The 18,216-nt window shown below is 34.7% G+C and overlaps 1 protein-coding gene across 3 annotated transcripts in view; it reads right to left on the bottom strand.

The window, feature by feature from the left end:
- PCDH15 (protocadherin related 15) overlaps positions 1–18,216 on the bottom strand; it is a 1,524,279-nt gene that overhangs the window by 1,109,266 nt on the left and 396,797 nt on the right. For all 3 annotated transcript variants that reach the window (XM_054690675.1, XM_054690674.1, XM_054690669.1), the window contains exon 2: positions 614–688. The gene's annotated coding sequence lies outside the window, so the exon portion shown is untranslated. The remainder of the gene's footprint in view (positions 1–613; positions 689–18,216) is intronic.

Below are 18,216 nucleotides of genomic sequence, written 5' to 3'. Positions count from 1 at the left end.
CCTTGCTTCCATTGAAACTATTGTTAGCTAAATTTTATCTTAATTCCTATTTTGTTTCTCCAAAGTACTAAAAGCCACTTCTTCTGCAATCAAAGCACAAACCTCACTTCAGAAACACATAAAAGAAAATTGATTTTCATCCTGAAAATGTCAAACTTCTGCCTATAACACTCAGCCATGGCTTTCTGAAACAGCAAAGTTCAAAAAGAGCCATCGACCTGATGGCCCTTTGACACATGATGATGGATGCAATGTGTCTACTACTTTACTGCCAGAATGTCCTCCAAGAGAATGAGACAATCAATGCAGAATAATAAATCTAAACTGGGTAGAGGTTTGCTTGTCTTAAATGTATTAAAGGAGAAAATACTGACATTTCATTTCTATGGGGAAGAAGTTTTTTTATAAACTCTGTAATTAACTCTTTTCTTTCTGGCTTAAATAAATGGCGCAAATATATTTGCTTACAGAATTAAACAATGCCTGGAAGTTAAACTCTGTATACAGTTAATGTGCATAACTGTAAATTACTGATATATTGTTTGTCTTCAGAGGAGATGGAAAAATATTACATAAAAATAAAAATTTTAAGAAAAACATTATTGCTACTTACCCATGTGTACTGTCCTTCGATCAACTGCTATTATGGTAACTTCAACTGTTTCCAGTAAATGTTGTTTCCATTTTCCTATAAGACAAAGTTATTAATCAATACCACGATAATAGCAAATAACTGTAGATCATAAGAGCAATTAATTTCCTTACAGATTATACTAATGTTTGTAATGTATTTTAGCAAATTCTGAAAAGTAAATCTTGTTTTCATAAATGTAAGCTTTGGAAGTAACACATTTCTTATTGATGTCTTAACCCTAAGACTGTATCTCATCATATATGCTCCAGGTTATATTCTTACTTAGGAAACAAAAAATCAGTTCTACCAGAATTTTATTTCTTTATGCCATTTGACCAGAATCTAACAAGGAAGTACAGTATAAATTTTTCTTTCATAGCATTTTAAAAAACATGGTATTTTACAATATGGTAAAATTTAAGACAACTATATATTTTGAAGCTACTTTTGAGTCTACAACAATTTTAGATTTTAGAATGTTATACCATATCATTATTATCTCATTCATAATTTCACATCTATGTTTTCTCAAAGGAGAAAGAATACTATGAAAATGAATGCAAAATCTCTGACATTGTAGGTGTTGCTATTATTCCTATTGGGTATTAGTCATTGGCAAAGTTGAAGAACATTTCTTAATTATTCATACTTCCTATAGTTCTACAGTTATACATTAAGTATGTATCTATTAGGATGTGCAGAAATAGATGGAAATACCTAGTTTTTTTCCAAACACTTAACATGTTTCCTTGAGACTCCATATAATATCTGAGGTTAATTTACAGAAAACAGAAATACTTTTTTTCTTAAAACCAAACTTTGTGAACTACTAAGTGCAGATAAAGTCACAAAAATGATATATTAAAATATACTTCTCAAATGATCTGCTTAAAATAGCAAATAAATAACATCATGAAAAAAACTATTTAAAATTCTAGAACATAATTGAAATTTTGAAAATGTTGTATTTATATGAATATATAAAGATTTCTATATAAAATTAACATTAAGAATTACATAAAAGTCCACTTTTATAACTCTTTGGGGATTAAGAAATATCTAAGTTTAAAAAAGAAAAGGACAATTTTACAATTTTTAAAAAAGCAGCATAATCATTTTTTATACAATAAAATGGAAGCTTACCAGCACTATAAACAACATATCATGAGGACCTTTTCAGTCAAATAATGAATTTTTTGAAAGACTTCAAAATTTAAACTACAACCCACCAAGCCCATTCTGACCCCTTGGTAGTGTCTGGGACATTTTTGCATAATTCTAAGTTTCCACAGCTTATCATAGCTTGTTCCTTAACATATTTAATAATAGTTTTTTAAAAGGAGATTGCATGAACTGAATAAAATTGAGTTCCTCAAATGATTTAACAACAATCACCATAATAAGAGGATAATTATTACAGTGGCTATTTGACTGCTTATAAACAATGAATGTAGCTTCAAAGACCAGAAATAGCTAGATTTTCCCTAGGGGTTCCCTACTTTTCTCAGTAGTTCTAAAACCTCAGTAAGTCCTATTTTAAATAAACTATTTTACACTGTACTTTGTGTCTGTTTGGTAGTACAGTGGGGTTGCTCACCATGGTATCTGAGTAATAAAAACATGCTATAAAGTAGAGGAGAAATTGCAGATTTGTAAATTAATACTTAGTTAATACCTACAAAGGAAGAAGATGGAAGCTGAATGAAATGGCGGTTTGTATAATTTTAACATGTAAATTATTGTTATATAAAAAACTTAATTTCATGTTCTTGTGCATATTCTTTATCATTAAAGATCCAATAAGAAAATAATTACTTAAAATCTTACTTTTAATACTTAAATAACCTGTCCTAAATTTGGAGTTAACTCAAAAGTACAGGATTTCAAAAATTGAGAGGATAAGGTGCCATCTTAGGATAAAACTAACTCAGAAAATTGTAACCCTATTTTTTCCATTTATATTACAGTATTACCCTTCTAGAATTATGTGTGGTACCAAGAACAAATCCTAGGTTTTCTAATTACTCTGGACTGATGTAACATTAGCTAAAATGAATTAAATATGCAGAGATTATATATCTTTATAGCATCCAGGTCTACACAACACTTTATAAATTATTCAGTGCTAGAATCATTAAGAAAGCTAGTGTTTGCTTTATAAAATCTTATTCTTGATTGATCCCAGTTATATATTAGTATAGTATTTAATCAATAAGACATTGTTCAACTTCATTTCAATCTTTTTATAGTGTCACTAAATGTGTAACCAAAGACAGGTTTACGGCGCGATCTAATTGAGCAAACTCTCCATCTATGATAATAGTTGGATAAGAAAGTAGTTTAAGGGCCTCCCCTGGTGACACAGCAGTTGAGCGCTGGGCTGTGAGGCTGCCAGCAACTTCTGCAGCGCCAGTTTGTTCCCCAGCCACCAGTGAGGGTCCCACAAAAAAAAAAAAAAAAGAAAGTAGTTTAAGATTTATTAGAGTAAAAGACCTCATGTTTCATAAAAAAAAAAATTTGGCCTCTGAAAACAACACTATGATTCTTTGAATATTGAATCAATGTAAATATGACCACTGCAAATTGATAGAAAGGATAAGAAAAAACAATGTGATTTAAATAATACTCATGTGGCTATTAGTAGATAAAAATAATATGAAATTCAAATCACATAGTTTATTGTTTATTGATGAAAGGAAGGAAAGAAAAAAGGAAAAGGGACAGACATATATCAACAGGCACTGAGGAAAGGACTAGAGAATAATTTTATGATTTGCAATGTGACAGGTCTGTATCTCTAGCAGGAACTTTTTTTTTGAAAGTGAAATTAGTGGGCTTCCCAGGTGGTGCAACGGGTTATGTCACAGCACTATGAAGCTATCCACAGCCACTGCAGCACGAGTTTGCTCCTGGGCCAGGAAGGCAATGCACATGGCAAAGCAGACCTCTCCTGTCTCGCCTGCTGCTCCCCTCATCAGTATATTTCAGTAGATCCACGTGTTCTGCTCCCCACTCTGTCTCTGGTGAATCCTCTCACCCCCACACCTATGCCTATACCCCAGCTCTTGCATACATAAATAAATAAATCTTCAAAAAAAAAAAGTGAATTTAAAGACTGGACAGAGGACAGTGTCAATAGCTCCCCCTCCCCCAACACACACACACACACACACACACACACACACCCCTATACTGAAAAGACAAAAAAGAAAATAGTGAATCCTAAGATACAAAAACATAAAATACCAAGTAACAGGCATTTGTACACTGGTAGAAGGCATTGATGATTTTTACTTGTTACTTAGATTACCTTATTTGAATTCTAAGACACTGCACTTTTGAATCTACCTCTTAAATTTCTGTCTGTTTCCTAGTTCCTTCTCATTTTTCTGTCTCTAAATGTGTAAGTCATCACAGGACTCTGATTTTAAATCTTTTATCCTTTCTCCATGCAATGATTTCTGAGGTGTTTTTAATTTGGTCTTCTTTATTTAAATATTACCAAAACGAACGTCTTCCATCTATATCCCTCCAGCCACTTGTTTTTGAGTCTACTTGAATACCTCTCATCATTTCAAAATTAACATGGACAGGCCTGAGGCCCTGACTCTGATTCTTCCTACAAACCCCTTTTTATAGCTCTCCTATTTATTGTAAATGGCAACTACATTCTTTTACCAGTATCTACCAAAAGTATATTCTATAACTATGAGACTCAAAGGTAAAATTTACCATTTCTCTATATGTTTTTCATCCAACATTGTTATTTATAAGATGTGTTCTCAAATTCCTACTAGTTCTTCTGCCATTTGTTTGTTTCATTTTTCTTACAATCACCCTAACAATTTCACTCAATTCGTAAAAGTTCTGTATATATTTTGTCACTCTATGGTAAGCATAGCACAGCAATACAAAGGAAGGGCCTAGAATTAAAAAAAAATAAATAAATAATGGAGAAAAGCTATATCTCTTGGTTACTTGGCATTTGACAAAGTTCCTTGCATCTCTAAATTCTATCTTACTAATTTATAAAGTCAGTGTGTTGGACCTGATGATTTCTAAAATCGTACACACCTGTGATTCAAGACCATGTAATTTTGAATCAGTAAACATTTTTGAAGTCAATAATTAGTAGTAGACATTTAGTAATTAATTTTTATTTGAATGAAGATTTTATAACTGATGTGGAAAGAACGCTGTGTTCAGGATATGGCCAAGTAGTAGAAATCTATGTCACATAAATCTGTCAATGTGCATTGAACAGAAAGGAAAAGAAAAAAGATGAGAGAAACTTTTAGCAAAAGAAAGATATTCTTGAATCCAAGAAGCAAAAGCCACTGAAATTTGCTAAGTATTTTAAATATTACATTTAAAACCGTCAAGAAATGATAATATATATTCCTTCTGGTTGTCATGGAATGGATTTCATGAACACTTACCTTCGTAAAAATCTATATATTCTCAAAAGATGAAAATATTCTTATTTTTAAAAAATATGTTGATTTTAGTGACAAAAGAACTATGAAATATACATATCAATAAGAATATAGTTGTAAAGTATCAGCATACAGTAGAGAATTTTAATTGACAAAAATTAATTTTTATGGAAAGAAATACTGTTACCATAATTATTTATCAATGTCATTTCCTAAACCTAATTATTCATCTAATCAAAATATTGCAATATTTTCTTTCAAGATTTTCTTTCTTTCAATATCTTCTTTCAAGATGGCACAGGCGGTTGAGAGCGGTGCTGTGAAGCTGTCCGCAGCCTTTGCAGCGCCAGTTCGATTCTGGTGGGCCAGCAAGGGGCCCACATGGCAAGGCAGACCTCTCCTGTCTCGCCTGCTGCTCCCCGCATCAGTGTATTTCGTCGGTCTGCCTGTTCTGCTCCCCAGTCTGTCGCTGGTGAATCCTCTCACCCTCCCGCGCTTCTGGCTGTACCCCAGTTCGTGTATAAATAAATAAATCTTTTAAAAAAATACAAAAATGTGCAGATAAAAGTAGTGTTTGATTTTTTTTAAAAAGTTTTAATTTAGTTTAAAAAAGTGTTCGACGATATCCTACACACAACTGCTAAGTAAATGTTTTGGTTGTGGCCAAAGTGGTTAATACATGATTTTTTTGCAGAAAGTTTAGTGATTATTTTGCATAACAAGATGTTCAATGAATGGCCACTTCAGAGCATTTGGATATTATAAATCATTATAATATCAGTTTGAAATCTAAAAGTCCTTCTAATACTCAGCACGCTATTAATAACTCCATGAAATTATTTTCGGCATTGTTCAAAGTAAGCATCTTGTCATTACTTTTACCTGCTGAGAGGGTTCTCACAGAACATACCATTCTTTAAATTATGTTTTATAGAATATTTATTGTATCATTAAAATGTAACAAAATTTGAAGGTGCAAAAAGGAGAGGAGCACATGTATATTAAAACAAAGGCAGGATACAAATATATACACTATTAAAAAAAATTTCTCTTAGATTGTCTTTGCTTGAGAGAGCTTTTATTAGAAAAAGGCATTGTTTTTTGCAGGTGGAAAGCAGCTTCATAAATTCTATCAGTCCTTTAAATATAAAGATCTAGGAAAAGGATTGGTCTTATGCAAATTTATGCACTAGTCAGCTGAATCTCATTGCAAAGACTAGTGGTTTCTTACTTTCACTCAAATTGCAGTTCATACTTTCTCATACAAATGGCCATATAACTACATTTGACAAATGCCGGAGAAACATGAAATCTGTAGATAATTGATTATGTACAATTGGCATTAAAAGTGCTGTAGAATTCCTTGCTGTGATTGTATTCTTTTTCTTTACTTGTAGTAGCCCATTGAATTTGTGTTTAAGTTGGCAAAGCCCCAATTAAACCATTGATGGTAAACTATACCATGTTAAAGGCGGGTGAGGGAGAAGGGGAAGTGACATGTATTCATTGCTTTGTTTGTTTGTTTTAAAGATTTATTTATTTATTTATACAAGCACTGGGCACAGTCAGAGGCGCGAGAAGGGGAGAGAATTCACCAGAGCCAGAGCGGAGAACAGAACAGACAGACTGACAAAGTACACTGCTGAGGGGAGCTGTGGGTGGCAGGAGAGGTCTGTGGACCATGTGGGAACCTCACTAGGTAGCCAGGGATCTAACTGGCGCTGCAGAGGCTGCGGACAGCCTCGCAACCCAGGGCTCAACCGCTGCAACACCAGGGAGGCCCTATTCATTGCTTTTATCAATTGTATATAGAGAGATTTTTTTTACATACTAAGGATTTATATTGGCTAGGCTTTTTGTTTGTTAAAGGTTTGTGACAAACCTTTATAGGGCAGCAGAACATGCCACCTCAAAATAGTCACTGTAGCATAAGGGTTATTCTAATTGAAAGGTGCTTAGGCCAACTCTAAACATAAGAAAAACAATCTAATCTTTCTTCCTTTGCTTAAAAGCAGGAGATGAAATTCCCCCAGGAAAGATGTCTTTACTGTATCTGAAGGAAAGAACATTCTTATTATCAAGGGTGAGAAGTTGAGACCAAGAAATTCTATAAAAATTGTGAAAATAACTATCATGTCTAGGTATTTGATTCTTTTTGATATGATAATAAATGAATTTTTATTACTTTTTCTTATTATTTATATATAAAAATGTGGCAGATTGGTGCATGTTGCTTTTGTAACATACCACTTTGCTATATTGCCTGGTATGTTTTCTTTAAAACTCTTTGGGTATCTTGGATCAGAATGGATTTTCCCCCACATTGAAATGATTTTAATCAATTATTTAATTAAAATTTCTTAGTTATTTCTGGGACCCCCATGATATGGATATTATTTCTCTTTATGCTATTCCAAAGAGCTCTTACACTGCTTTCACTTTTTTTTCTTTTTTTCCTATGTATTCTATTTGTGTGCTCTGTCACTGCGCATTCAAGTGCACTGATTCTACCCATTACTTGCGTTCATATACTGTTGAATCTCTCGATAGTATTTCAAAATTCAGTTACAATGAATGGACCTAAAAAAAAAATACTATATTTGTAGCCATGTCATATTTTCTCTACATTTAGTGTTTTCCTTTGTATTAAATCATCGTTTTTTTTTTTTAAATATTTGTTTGTTTGTTTGTGTGTTTATTTATACAAGCACTGGGTACAGTCAGAAGCACGGGAGGGTGAGAGAATTCACCAGAGCCAGAGCGGGGAGCAAAATAGGCAGATGGACGAAGTACACTGCTGAGGGGAGCAGAGGGCGGCGGGAGAGGTCTGCGCACCATGTGGAACCTTCGCTGGCGGCCGGGGATTGAACTGGCGCTACAGAGGCTGCGGGCAGCTTCGCAACCCAGCGCTCAACCTCTGCGCCACCGGGGAGGCCCTAAATCATCAGTTTTTGTTCAATATTGATAAGATGGTTATACCTGCTACTTTAAGCTTATTAGGCATATTCAATAGCTCTGCTTAAGAACTCTGGGTCTTTCTTTGTTTTTTGCCCCAGCAATTTGATATGTTCTTATGTCTTTTCATTCTCAGTTTTTGTGGGTTGTAATAGGGAACTTGTTTTTCTTTTGTTGACAAATTGGCTTTATACTCCACTTATAAGTAGTTGGATATTGTCCTAGGCATTATACTCAAGATCTTTAGGTGTTCATTATTTCATAGATTAGTGTTCCTTCTTCTATCCAGATGATGGTGGCCCTGGTGCAGTAATGTGTAATAGATAGGAACCAAAATAGCAAGCCACTGAAATATCATCTCTAGGGAGCAACAAGTGTTCAAGCTTTCCATAGTATTGCAGGTACCTAAATTGTGTAGAGGGGGTCCACCACTCCCCAAGTCAACTCCTCAGTCAAAATGTCCCATCTCAAACTACCTCATGCCAACTTCAAGTTCAAACCTGTGTCTGAACAATAGATCTAAGATGGGATGTGGTTTATAGTTGGACAGGGTCAGAAGTCCATGATAACTAGTTTGATGTCCATTCTAGCTTCAAATCCTTGCCCTCTCTCACTAACTAGAGGTCTGGTTTACCTGTGTTATTTGATGTTTTAGGCTTAGCTTAATCTCTTTTAAAGTAAAAATAATCATTCCACTACAGAATGTTTGCAACAATAAAATGAAATCAAGTGGCTGAGTACAGGCCAACGCACAGGAGGATGAGAGGATTCACCAGAGACAGAGCGGGGAACAGAACAGGCAGATCAACTGAAATACACTGCTGTGGGGAGCAGCGGGCGAGACAGGAGAGGTCTGCTGCGACATGTGGGTTGCTCCCTGGCCAGCTGGGGATCAAACTCATGCTGCAGAGGCTTTGGCTTGTTTCATAGTGCAGTGCTTAACCTCCTGCACCACCAGGGAAGGACCTCATATAATACCTTTAAGAGCAGTAAGCCTGCTTTTATGCAGGCTCATTTCTCATATTAACTTTAAACTACCAGCAAAAGTAATGAAAGTGTTCTCAAGCCAAAGGTAAAGAGCTGCATCTTTTCTCCAAATGTTTCCTAAACAATTTTGATGGGAAACATACTGGATCTATTTGCCCTTGTTCTCAGCAGCTCACAGACTGGTACTGTTTTTGAACAAGACAACAAGTTACTATAAACCCCAAATGCTTAGTATACTGAGAAAATTAGTTAAGAAAGTAAGAATCAAACTTATTTTATATCATGGTCTTCCTTCAATGAAATATTTAGCTATCCAACTGTCTTATTTAAAGAAATATCTTAAGACAAAGCATCTGTTTTGCTTTCCTTAATTGTCATGACCTATGTACACTCTTTTTAATATGTGAAGAAGAGAGAGAAAAAGAAATGTGGAACAAACACCTTCTTCACTAGCTACTTCACCCCACTCAGTACACCTCCATTTAAGTATCAATTCTTTCAAAGATAGGAATAGATTTTTAAATCCTCCTTCTTTTCACTTTTGTATAATCAAAATGATTGGGTTACCAATAACCAAATGATAAATCACCTCTCATCATCTGGCCTATGTTAGGGTGCTATTTATAAAAGGAAAAATTGATGTTTGATTTGAAAATAATGGACTTATGGTGGTCTAGGAGTTAAAATACATTGTATACTCACTTAGGTATAAAGGAATGATTGTATTCCATGTCTGGGAAGCAGACTCAAAATGTTTTACAATATTATGTGCTAGTTTCTGGGTCACTTCTTTCTTTAATATCATTTCCAACTTTGATAAAGTTTTCTTTACAGTGTTTCTAATATTGAAATGTGGGAATTTCAAAGATGAACCCACAGGAATCACAGCACAGCACACAATTAATCTTGATATCATGGATTTCCTGACCTGCATATTAAGATATTGCTTGCTTTTTATCACTATTTTTCTTGGTTAAAAGAAAATCAATTCTGCATGTCATAGGTTAGAGAATCTTTCTCTCTCTCTCTGTGTGTGTGTGTATATATATATATATATGTATTTCTATGTATATATATATATACACACACATATACATATACACATGCATATATTTGCAGAATATATTTTGTGTACATATATACATAGAATTATTTTCATTATACTACTCGACATACGAAAATAGATACATGATAATCCTGCATTTTCCTTACTTTCAAAATAACTACATTGCTTTGATAAATGCAAGATACTTTTAAAAAGGTAAATTTTGCTTAGGATTATTTGGGATAATTTTTCACAAATGTATTTCCTATTTTGTGTTAGAAAAACTGCCCTCAATTTGGGCATGCTGCACTTGTACAGAGCAATGTGCAATGTTTACATATTAGGTAGACCCTTCCTTCCCTCCCAGAGTTAGAGCAGAAATTATAGAATGCCTTCAATTAATCCTGGTGACAATCAATATTCATTTATAGTAAGCACTAATAAAAGAAGAAGAAAGAACTTAGAGAAATAATTTTTTTATGAAACTGTAATGCAATTGTTCATTTACTTTTACTGAACTTAAAGTTTAAAGCTAGCCTCTGTGTCATCAACACTTTTTGGAATCACTGCTAAAATTCATGTCTACTTACTTATATAATTCTATATACAATTTAACTAAAATTAAAGAAGAAAGTCATAAGATATGATTCTCATTAAATTAATTTTACAAGCATTTAGAATATCTGCACTACATAATAGATGCATATAATACGACTTGCATCCTCTATTCAGGTTAATAGTTTCAGCATTCTTCAACATGTCCTTTTCACAGAAGTGAAAAATGGATTATAAATGATTTAAGTTAAAATGAATAATGCGGGCCTCCCCAGTGGCACAGCGGTTGAGCGCTGGGTTGCGAAGCTGCCCGCGGCCTCTGCGGTGCCGGTTCGATCCCCGGCTGCTCCCCCGACACCAGAGGACGGTCCCACATGGTGCGCAGACCTCTCCTGCCACCCGCTGCTCCCCTCAGCAGTGTACTTCCGTCCTTCTGCCTGTTCTGCTCCCCGCTCTGGCTCTGGTGAGTTCTCTCACCCTCCCGAGCTTCTGACTGTACCCAGTGCATGTATAAACAAACAAACAAACAAATAAATAAATAAAACATGCCTCTATTAAAAAAAATAAAATGAATAATGCAATAAATTTAATTTCCATGTGTGAAGTTAAGTGTTTCATACATGAACAATGATGTTTCATCCACTTATATGTGTATCATAACTTTCTCAGGCAGTCAGCACATGAGTTATTTGTCTTTTATGGCATAAAATAAACATTAAATAACTGTTTATAAACAGTTTTTTGCTTTCAATTTATTCTGCATGTTCTTGAAACTAATATGAACATATTGAAAGGAGTAGTAGAGGCTGATACACGATTGGGTAAATTATAGGGTCCTTTAATAACAATAATCCCAGTGTTGAAAAATCATTAACTAAATAATAATAATCTCAGCTAATATGTGCTGCATATATTTTGGCATTGTGCCAGGAACTGTGTGTTAAACCAAACACATGGACATAAACACAGTAACACTCAAATTTGTGCAATATAACAAATTTACATGCTTGATACTATAGTTGATCATTGGAAAACATGGGTTTAAATTGCATGTATCCACTTAGAGGCAAATTTTCTTATAAACAGGTTATGTAAATTTACAGAAGTCCTTTGGTACTGAAGTTTTTTTGGAATTTAAATTTATAACTAAATTTTTGATTCCACATGTGGGTCCAGTGCCCATAACTCCAGCATTGTTGAAGTATTATCCTCACCACTTTACAGATGAAGAAAATGAAGTTTAGAGGAGTTAAGAATCTTGACATCTTAGTCAAAGTCCTATATTTTCAGAGCAGCCATCTTATGGAATCTAATACTGCCCACAATGATTCATTGCCTTTTCTCTTTGTTCTTTAAATCATCAAATTGCAATATCCAATTGATTTCAGTAACTGATCTTTTCATTTCCTCAATATTCTTTTCTCTGAAACCTAGAATGTACTACATATGGTAATAAATAATATTTATATGGCTCTTAACATTCACCAAACTGTTGGAAGTAATGCTATGTGGGGGTGAAGTATTATTATCAATTTTTACAAATAAATAAACCAAGGCATTAGCAGAATAAAACTCCTTTTATACAGCAGAACAAGAAAGTGATGTAGTCATAATATATGAACCCAGAAAGTTTTGCTTCAAAATATGTGCTCTTAACCACCTCTATCCTTACTTTCAAAACAAAGACGTGTACATATATGACAGGCTTGTTCTAAACTAGGTTATTATTGTGATGGAGAAATAAGATATTATCCATGAAAAATTAGCAATATAAATCAAACATGATGACTCCTAAATTCTAGTGCTGCTAGCAGCACTAGAATTTAGGAGTGGAGAAACCATCTATATTTTTTCCAATTTTTCTTCCTTAGAACATTTGTCTCACTGTCTTTATACATTCACATTAATTCAACATACTTTAAAAATATTCTAACAGGGCCTCCCTATTGGCGCAAGGGGTTAAGCACCGCACTATGAAGCAATCTCCAGCCTCTACAGCACGAGTTCGATCTCCAGCCGGCCAAGGAGCAACACACATGGCACAGCAGACCTCTCCTGACTTGCCCTCTGCTCCCCTCAGCATTGTATTTCAGTCAGTCTACCTGTTCTGTTCCCCTCTGTCTCTGGTGAATCCTCTCACTCCCTGCATCTCTGGCCTGTACCTCAGCTCTTATATGAATAAATAAATAAATCTTTAAAAAAAATATTCTAACAACACATGCTACTGCTAAACCAATTGCTTTCAGTTATTCGCAAGGCTTGTCCAGTAGTAGTTAAAACACATGCAAAAACCAAAGATAAATTTCATTTTGGCTATATTATAAAAAAGAGAAATATGCAATGATAGATTTAAGCAAAACTTATTTCTAGTAATTATCATAAATAAAAATTACCAAATATGATAAATATTTCTATTAGAAAATATACTCTAGATTCATTACTTTCATAGCATACTTACTTTCTTCTCATTATTTTATTATACAATAATAGATCTAAGCTTCCACTTTGAAATATTTGAAACTGCATATTCTACTTCACTTTTCCTTATCAATCATGATCCTTAAAAATATACAATGAACATGCTAGCTCAATTGCATACACATGAATTCCTATTAATTAAAAGTTATTGTTAGCATGCCATTGAAACAAAAAAAATATTTCTGTCTTTATATAATCAATAGCTTTGAACATGAAGCCCAATCATTAGCAATCCTTTTTTCTTGGTTTTGATGACTCATTTTTAAGTTTGGTGCTGTCTTTTCTTTTTCAATTTCCCATACCTCCGTTTTGTTTGATGTTTCATTTTTATATTCATTGTTTATATATGACCTCACTGGCAGATTTATCCTGTGTTCTTCATTTCTGTAATATAGTGTCCATACTTGAGTTATGTAATTAGGTAACATACACTTACTTCAAAAATCAACATGTCAAAATACAATTAATCTTTTTCGCTTAACTCACTCATAAGGTTTAAATTGTCCCCCTATCTTCTAATAGGTCCATAAACAAAGTCACTGTATTTGTTTTAAAATGTCTTTTCTTTTTTTTTTTTTTAAGATTTATTTATTTATTTATACAAGCACTGGGTACAGTCCGAAGCACGGGAGGGTGAGAGAATTCACCAGAGTCAGAGGGGAGAGCAGAGCAGGCAGAATGACGAAATATACTGCTGAGGGGAGCAGCGGGCGGCAGGAGAGGTCTGCGCGCCATGTGGGACCCTCACCGGGTGGCCAGGGATCAAACCGGTGTTGCAGAGGCTGCGGGCAGCTTCACAAACCAGCGTTCAACGGCTGCGCCACCGCGAAGGCCAAATATGTCTTATTTTCTCTTTCAAAATAGCTAACAGATTATTTCTTTCTTCTTTATCTTTAATACCGTCAAGTGAGTCCATGTTCTCTCAAAATGTATCTATTATAAAAGTATCCTCGTTATAAATACAGACATAACATACAGTGACCAGAATGAGACAAAACCAGATATATGCTATTTCTAATTGTAAAATTTACAGTTAAATGCAATTAGATAACATACTATTAAATGCATTGGAGTAAAATTTTTCCATTAAAAGTTAATCTCTTGGTGCCTCTATAAATCATAACCATTGAACAGTTAAGACAAATAGTGTTTCTACATTAAAAATTATTTCATTTAAATTAGTGGCTCTTATCAAGACATACTTTTACTGGTCTTAATAAAGTTATGATGGTGATAAAGGTAAAGAATGGGAAGAACTAGTTACCTTAACTTTTAAAGAAGATTAACAAGAGTTTTGTTGTAGTGATTTTTAAGAAGCAAATAAGAAAATTATTGCGGACCTCCCCGGTGGCACAGCGGTTGAACGCTGGGTTGTGAAGCTGCCCGCAGCCTCTGCAGCGCCAGTTCCATCCCCCGCTGCTACCGGGCCACTGGAGGAGGGTCCCGCATGGCGTGCAGACCTCTCCTGCCACCCGTTGCTCCCTTCAGCAGTGTACTTCAGTCCTTCTGCCTGCTCTGCTCCCCGCTCTGGCTCTGATGAATTCTCTCACCCTCCCACGCTTCTGACTGTACCCAGTGCTTGTATAAATAAAATAAATAAATAAATAAATAAATAAATAAATAAATAAATCTTTAAAAAAAATTATTGCTCTTACTCAAGTAATTCTATATCCTATTATTTTTATTTCTGTTTATAACTACAATCTTTTTATTACCAAAGATTTTTTTTTTATAAGTTGATGCTGTAGAATTGTTACAGGACAGAGATATGGGTACCTCTAAACCCTCAAACCTGCCAGCACTAAATAGGTTCTGCCATTCATTTGCAGCATTAAGACAAAACATATACCCCTTTAATGAAAAGGAACTTTTATACAATTACTATGTAATACAGAAATGACAAAGAAAATAGATTTTAAATCAAGCACCCAAAGTTATGCATCCCCTCGTGGGTAAAAGTCCACCCAAACAGGATTGGCCCAAAGCAAAGCCTGAAAGTCTGCCACCTTCCATCAGGGACCCATATAAAAGGTCAGAAACAGCCAGATAGGTCTGGGAGGAGAGAAGAGCAAAATCAAAATCAAGATAAAAGCTGCCATTGTTAACTTCCCCATGAGTCTCTCAACTGCATCTGTTCTTTTTTTTTTTTTTTAAAGGTTTCTTTTTTCTTTTTATGATAGCAGGTTTTTTTTTTTAGATTGATTTATTTATTTATACAAGAACTGGGGTACAGGCCAGAGGTGCGGGGGGAGGTGAGAGGATTCACCAGAGACAGAGTGGGGAACTGAACAGGCCGACTGAAAAAATACACTGCTGAGGGGAGCAGCGGACAAGACAGGAGAGGTCTGCAGCACCATGAGGGACCCTTGCCGGGCAGCCAGATCAAACCAGCACTACAGAGGCTGCAGACAGCTTCACAGCACTGTGCTCAACTGCCTGCGCCACGAGGGGAGGCCCTCGACCACATCTGTTTTAACCAGTACAGGACCAAAAAATGAACTGCAGCTTATTCACATGTCTCTGCTCCATGTGCCTCTTTCAGATCTCCTCCCTTGTCTCCATCCTGATTCCTTCCTAACAGAGTCTCCTCTCCACCTTCTTTTCCTCCCTGCTCAGCTCCACCCTCCTTTGGGTGGGGCAGGGAACCAGGAATCTCCTTTTTTTCCCTAGGGACCACGCAGTTACAGAATGCTTCATCTCTTCTTTTGCCAAGTGAAGTAGTTACCTAAAATGAGTAACTATTCAAAACACAGTTCAGAATAGTAATTTAGATAAAATTCTTCCCTGCTACCTACTTTTCCTTTCTAAAGTTCTTTAAAAAAAATTAAGATAATCAGCACTACTAATTTTCTGACTGGGTCGTAAGTAGAGACATTTTTTCTGAAATATTTTAAAAAGAAAATTCCAACTATAAAATAACTTCTGATAACTGTAATATTCTATCTTTTTTATAACCAATATTATTCGCTCTATATCACACTTTCAAATATTCACATATGGAAGTTAGAGCAGAAAGGAAATGTAGATTCTAATAAATTTTGCTATCAATTGCTATGCAATTCTATAAAATCATAGTTCCTTAATAGTTGCACTGAAAGTTTCAGATTAAGTCAGATTAGATAGACTTGAACGCCAACATAATTGCTTACATAGTTTTCTTTTTTTAAATTAAATGATTTAGGGCCTCCCCGGTGGCACAGCTGTTGAGGGCTGGGTTGCATAGCTGCCCGCAGCCTCTGTGGCTCCCGTTCGATCCCCGGCTGCTCCCCGGCCACCAGAGGAGGGTCCCACATGGCACGCAGACCTCTCCTGCCGCCCGCTGCTCCCCTCAGCAGTGTACTTCGGTCCTTCTGCCTGCTCTGCTCCCCGCTCTGGCTCTGGTGAATTCTCTCACCCTCCCACACTTCTGACTGTACCCAGTACTTGTATAAATAAATAATAAATAAATCTTTAAAAAAAAAATCCTTGTTTAAAAAAAAAAAGTTTTAAATTAAATGATTTATTTTGAAATTAAATGATTTATTTTGAAATTTATTTTGAATTATAAGTAAGTTCACATGTACTTATAAGAAATGACAGATCTAATGCATTATTAATGATACCTTGTAAAACTATGCTGCAACATCACAGTAAGACATTGTCATTGTCAAGAATTAGGTTTTTTAAAAATTTTTAAAGTGCCTTAATGTCAGTAAAACATATTAAGTTTTGATTGTAGATTCCCAAATGAAATTATCATTAAAAGTCTTTTATTCATTGTTAGGAGCTACAAAATAGAAAGTGATAAGAAAGACAAATGTTTTTCATCCTCCAGTTCCACAAATTGTCAGACCTAATTAGTTAATGTTTATTCCCAGTAGCTTTATTATCTTCTTAAAATTCTATATTTTGCTATATTTTCAATTTGCATTCTAATAAGATAGAATTATAAATAAGTCTTCAAACTTCTAATATTTATTTGAAAGTACCTTTTGATTTGGTAAGATACCAAATATGTCAAATGCTTCAATACTCCCTAAAATTATGACAATTATGTGGGAAAATGATGAATTTTTTAGGATGCCAAATTCATGTTAGTGTACATTTTTAAGGCTGAGTATAATAGACTTGCAACTCCTGCAGCATAAAATTACTTAAACAATATCTTATTTATCTGTAAGTTGTCACAGTGTAAAGTGCCATACTTCATATGCCACTTTGTATTGTTTTATAAACAAGGTCTTTTAAGTTAATTTAATATATAGTATGTGTTAGAAATTATTATAACTCTTAAAATTCTTTGTACAGGTACAAAAATTAGATTCCTTTCCTTTAAATGACTATTAACTCTATATATAATTAAAGTATGACTTTTCATTTGAGTATTTTATTGTATAAGTACATATGCATATGTGCTTTTATAAATATGTAATGCAATAAAATGTACCTTTTTTAAAAAAGATGTCTTTATTTATTTATACAAGCACTAGGTACAGTCAGAAGCACGGGAGGGTGAGAGAATTCACCAGAACCAGAGCAGGGAGCAGAACAGGTGGAAGGACTGAAGTACACTGCTGAGGGGAGCAGTGGGCAGCAGGAGAGGTCTGCACGCCATGTGGGATGCTCATTGGTGGCCAGAGATCGAACCGCCGCTGTAGAGGCTGCAGGCAGCTTGGCAGCCCAGCACTCAACTGCTGTGCCACCAGGGAAGGCCCTAAAATGTACCATTTTAAAGTTTACAGTTCAGTGGTATTACATATCACCTACATTTACATTCACCACCATCCATCTCCAGAACTTTTTCAAAATTCCCATATTGAAACTCTTTATCTTTCAAACAGTAACATCCCATCCCCACCCTCCTATATGGCAACCATCAATTTACTTTCTGTCTCTATGAATTTGACTATTCCATGAGCTTCATGTAAGTAGAATTGTAGAACATAATTTCCTTTATGATTGCTATGGAGACTTTCAGAGGTGATGGATATGTCTACACTCTGCTTGTTGAGATGTTTTCACAGGTGTATGAATTTGTCCAGTTTCATCTAATTGAATACATTAAATATGTGCAGTTTATAATAAATTATGCATCAATAAAGTTGTTTTAAAATTTTGTATGTACAAACATTTTAAAGTTATATGAC

This window comes from Talpa occidentalis, unplaced genomic scaffold (assembly GCF_014898055.3).
Source record: "Talpa occidentalis isolate TD23 unplaced genomic scaffold, MPIMG_talOcc4v2.1 talOcc4.8, whole genome shotgun sequence".
Taxonomy (NCBI): domain Eukaryota; kingdom Metazoa; phylum Chordata; class Mammalia; order Eulipotyphla; family Talpidae; genus Talpa; species Talpa occidentalis.
The sequence above is the reverse complement of the archived record's forward strand: the minus strand, read 5'-3'. Positions and strand labels throughout refer to the sequence as shown.